A 5,780-nucleotide genomic window follows, 5' to 3' on the forward strand; every position below is an offset into this window, starting at 1 on the left:
CAGCAGTCACGGCCAAATAACACGAAGGTCATTCTGGCAACGAACGTCAAAATTCGTTCGAATAATGAACCTCGACAGGGATAACGAGGTTCATCTGTTCAGCGAGGTTCGTTAGAGAACACGAAGTTCATCATCTGAAGACAAAATTCACCAATCCAACGAACATGGCCGATGAAAAGATGAAGCTCATCATATAAACGAATTTCGTTTAACAATTCTAGAGGATGACCCTCGTCAAAATAGGCAACGACGTTGGACATGTGAAGTGCAACTTGCGAATAAGGCTCATCGAAAGACGAAACAAGTCATAGAGACGAGAATCATTGATGACGAGCCTCATCCAGCCAAAAAAAAAGACGTCATCTTTATGATGAGTCTGGAAGAAACTGTTCATCTTCCTCAAGAAACCCAAGTCTAAAATAGACAGGGTTGACATCCCTCAGAACGCAAATCATGCGTTTAAGATCTATTACCTGAGAAGGTGGGTAGAACGCCAGGTTCGTGCGATGAGCCAGCAACTTTCTTACCCTTGCTCTTGCTTCGGTCTACAGCGGTCTTAGGGGCCATTGATTTTGCTTGAAGGACTTGCGAAGAAAGAAAGATCGGAATTTTAAGAAGAGGAGGAGTTCAGATAACCCAAACGACGAAGAGAGAAGAAAGGACTTCTCATATTATGATACCCTATTTATAGGGTTTAATCAAGGGTCGCGATCTTCAGTTAAGGTCGTTTGACGAGATCTCTCCCCAACAAGATCTACGGACGGGATTCACGGGGATTTCCAATCACTAGCTGGCAATCATTCGCTAGGTCTGGGAAAGATGCACAGCAGTGGTGCTGACGAAACTACGAGGGGTCATTTGTCAGATGTTGGTTATTCTGACAAGGCTTGTATAAAGGGATAGACTCTAGAACGAACCTCAAGGTAACTTTCGCAAACACGAGGTTCATGACAAAACCAGGTTCGTGAAATAAACTCCTCAGGTTCGAGATACCTGTTCAAAGTATTTCAGACTATATACAACCCGATTCAAGTCTGAAAACTTTGAAGGGGGTTTTGTAGACATTAAAAAATTCCAAAATTCGAAAGGTGAAAAGAAGGGTCAGGGAAACAAACCCCTTTTCAAATCAGAAATGAGGATCAACCTCGAGAACAAGAGTCGCCATGCAGCAGAACTCAACATTGAAAGATAAAGTTCATTATTTGAATGAAACGGATCTACGAGACTCGGAGCTCATCATTGGATACGAGGTTCGAGGTTCGCTAGTGAATACAGGGTTCGAAGCTCGTCGCTGGACACGAGTTGAACTCTAGCTGTCAAAGATGAAGCTCATCATTGGATACGAGATTCGAAGCTCGTCATTGGATACGAGGTTCGGAGTTCATCATCGAAGGTGAAGTTCGTTAATAAAAACAAAACTGGTCATCAGATTTAAAGCTCGTCAGTGAAGACGAAGCTCACGAGGCTCACCACGCAGCGAGGCTCAACATCAAATACGAGGCTCGCCACGCAGCTAGGCTCGACATCAAACACGAGGCTCGCCACACAGCTAGGCTCGACATCAAACACGAGGCTCGCCACGTAGTGAGGTTTGACATCAAAGACGAGGCTCGCCAATGCAGTGAAGTTCATCACCCACATTAAATCAGGCTGTAATGGTCATGAAGACCCAGTCAGCCATGTGGGCTAGATTCAAGGAGTCAGTTACGCCACGACTCTACAATTACATCGCATCAGTTATGCCCACGACTCCACTATTGTAGCACGTTGGTTACGTGCTTAAAACCCTATAAATAGCCATCGACGGCTACAGAGAAAGAGGTTGATTATTCTGAATTGGAGAATTTCAAGCTTGGATTTAGAGAAGCATTAGAGATTAAAGTTTCTGCATGTCGATCCGGAGTACGAACCTCAATTTTAGCCGGTTAACAATGGTCAGAAGCTCTTGCGATCTTGGTCTGATCGTCAACGGGAGGCAAGCTCGACTCAAGCATCGGGGGAAGCATCCTTTCGTCACCAAGAACCCACCTTAAACAAAAAAGAAGCTGAATTAATCTTCTCTTCCTCTGTAATCAAAAGAGAGTGTGAGTGATTGTAAGGGTTTCGTACCAAGTGATCGAACCCATTTCTTAAAACAAGAAAATCAATCCCAACCTTAATTTTTTGACCCTACAGTCATGCACCCACACTGTACAGTAACATATTTCACCAATCACAGTAATATCCTCTAGTGGAATAAAAAATAAAGTGTAGGTACAATACAGGCAAAAAGAAGGTATTAAATACAATAGACATGATGTAGAAAGATAAATCTCATAAATGAGCTCATGTCTCAACTGATAAATCTGGAATACATCTGATGACTAAAAAGTGTCTCAACATGAACCACATAAAAATCGTACTAAGGCTCACAACCTTTACAATAAGAAAATAATCTCTAATGTCTGAACATGAAAATCAACTATAGTGGAGTCTCAACTACTATATCTGAGCGATTGTGACTATGCTGGAAGCCCGTCAACCTGCGGCTCTCCAAAGCTCTGAACCGTCTGAAAGGGAAATTAAAACAAAAAGAAAACAATAACAAGAGCGTCAGAGCGCTAAAGCAAGATTTCCTCCATCCGTCTCCAAGGAAAGGACTGCTAGAGGTAGTAGAAGCTCTATCTATTAAGTATAGTCTACCTACATCATTTTCCATGTATGTAATGGTATTAATACTTAGAAATCTATAGCACGAGACGTAATACGTCGAGCGAAATAATCCAAACAAGGAAACCCTCATGTATATACCATATGTCCCAAACTGTAGATATCTAAATATTAATCCCGAACTATGAAGAGAAACATCACTGGAAAAATAAAACACCATAATGAACATCAGTATACAATTCTCATGTACTCACAAGAGTAAGGTATCTCGGTCATATATATATATTCAACAGTGTGACATAAACACTCTTGGCATCCACCAAAACTCAGGCTATCAAATAATTGTCTCATTACAACTCTTTGTAAGATTCTGATCTCATCGCACTATCATGCACAACGGACACCCTGTAGATATCCTAAATCAATGTACACGGCTCATTAGTCTCATCGCAATTTCAATGTGTAACATGAGTGCGGGATGACCTACCTTATAGGTATCCTAAAAGCCGGCTCACAAGCCTCATCGCACCCTCGTGTGGACGGATTGCTGGACAAAACATCCAAACCCGACTCAATGGTCTGTACAAATAGAATATTGACGCACTACCCCCACGTGGTACTAAACTGAGCTAATCAATGATATCCATCCCATGCATAAACTGTATAAATCTGGTATACTGACGTACTATCTCATATAGTACTGAGCTGAGCTCATTAATGATATCTGACTTGTGTATAAACTACTCCAACTCAAGTGTAATCACTCAACACTTGTCAAATCTCCTTTGGGATACTCATGTGTGTGTCACAACACTATTCATGTATATTCATGTCTATACGTATACTATCATGCGACTCGAACCCCACGATCGCATCTCAAAATAAAGTAACAAAATGTTCAAGAAAAAGTCTTAGTAGTTGACTACTATCCTTAGTAGTCGACTACACTGAGTCTATCCAGACTCTGTAATTGCAGTGTTAAACTTAGTCAACTACACTGAGTTTATCCAGACTCTGTAATTGCAGTGTTAAACTTAGTAGTCAACTACACTGAGTCTATCCAGACTCTGTAATTGCAGTGTTAAACTTTGTAGTCGACTAGTAAGCATATTAGTCAACTACATTGTACTAACTCAGTTTCTATAAATCTAAACTAGACATGAGTAGTCGACTACTAAGCTTAGTAGTCGACTACCTTGTCAAAACGTGCATTCTTTCATGAACGAACAGGATTTATCATTCAACTATACTTCTCATGTGATTAAATACAAAAATAAAACATGTAATATTCATCAAAATACGAGAAATCATCCTTAACATGAAACAATCTCTTAATTTGCTCTAATTAGGATTAACATCCTAATTAATCAAATTTTCTCAAATTAGCTCTTAATTAAACCACGAAAATTATCAACACATGATGTTAACTACTCATGAACAGAAGCAAATTTTTGTTTATACATGTTCATTTATCTTAGGTATCACAAACTTAGGTTTTTAGCACAATTAGCTTACAAGAAACCTCAATTAACAATTAATTAGGGTTTACTCATGAGTTAAACACAATTGTCAAGTTAAAAATGAAATTAACATAAATCCTAATGACCATGATCACGTTTCTATCATCAACAGTAAAGATTTAACTTCAGATCTATCATAGAGTTAAGATTTATCATCAAAAACCAAACTTTATAACACCTCATGTTAAGATTTACGCATGTGAATACAAATTAAACATCTCAAACTAGTTATTTAACTATGGGGATGGGTTTAGACGAATATAATCTTGCTTCAAAGTGCTGTTGATCTCCTCACATGCACGCAAGATCCCTCTTCTCCAAAACGCCAAAAATTTGCCTTCCTCTCAACAAACGCCTCACGAACACACCCAAAACTCAACTTTTAGGGTTAGGGTTGAAGGAGGTGAGAGGCTGCTGATATTTCACATGAAAGGTGAGGAAAATAGGGTTTCAAATGAGTATATACACATAGGTTAACAATCGGATTCGAAACAAACAAAATTAGCCCGATACCAAACCTGCTCACACTGGGAAATCTCCTGCTAGTCGACTACTAAGCTTAGTAATCGACTACTAAGCTCAACTCAAGTTTCTATAAATTGTTTACAAGCTCAGAGTAGTTGATTACTAAGAGCACTAGTCGACTACACTGAGTCTGTTTGCCTGTGCAAACTGATTCATTCTCATACTCAAAAATATGTACGTCGATTATCTCAAATAAATTCCTAACGTACTCAAACATTAAAAATATGTTATTTAGCACAATATAACATATTAAATATTATTTATCATATAGTATTTAAATTTGTGGGGTTTTACAATAACTTGTCTAACACTAGTAGAAAAACGAGCAACCTAGATGTAAATTTCCATCTAGGTTGATCCAAATCCTGTCTAGGTTAGTTCAACTAGACAGAATTCTGTCTAGTTAGATCCGTTTATTTTGCTTCCGTCTAGATTGACTCAAACTAGACGGAATTCTGTCTGGGTTGATCAATCTAGACGGAAGTCAACCTAGACGGAAGTAAGAATTCCGTCTAGTCTGCCAGACTAGACAGAATTCTGTCTAGGTTGATTATGACAACCTAGACGGAATTCTGTCTAGGTTGATTCAAATCAGAGTCGTATATCATATATTATATGTCCAAAGAATTGGATGTAATTATTGGACGGAAGTCTAGGGATAACGTTGTTTTTTTATTCACCTAAATTAGATTATAACACATTATAAAAAATTATAATGTGTTATATATCACTCTATTTTTTTTTTAAATCTATTTCTCATATTTTCACATCACAAACTTAAATAATCACACCTACTTATAGCACGAATGAAACTTAAATGAGTTAGGGTTTATAAGTGTTTAAAAAAAAATATGATTACTAGTATTGTTCAAATGAATTAACATGTAGTTGAGTTAGGGTTTTTAGAATTGAACCCGTTTATTTTTTTTATCATAAATTAGGGTTTTTAAACTAAATTCAACAATAAATAATAATAAAATTAAAAATTCTAAAGCTTAGTAGAAAAATTATACCTTTTAAGCAGATGAAACAACGGACACACCGGTGATCACGATTAGCCTGCTGGAAAATTAGGGAAGGGGGGAT

Source organism: Asparagus officinalis, chromosome 4 (genome assembly GCF_001876935.1).
Source record: "Asparagus officinalis chromosome 4, Aspof.V1, whole genome shotgun sequence".
In the NCBI taxonomy this organism is placed as follows: domain Eukaryota; kingdom Viridiplantae; phylum Streptophyta; class Magnoliopsida; order Asparagales; family Asparagaceae; genus Asparagus; species Asparagus officinalis.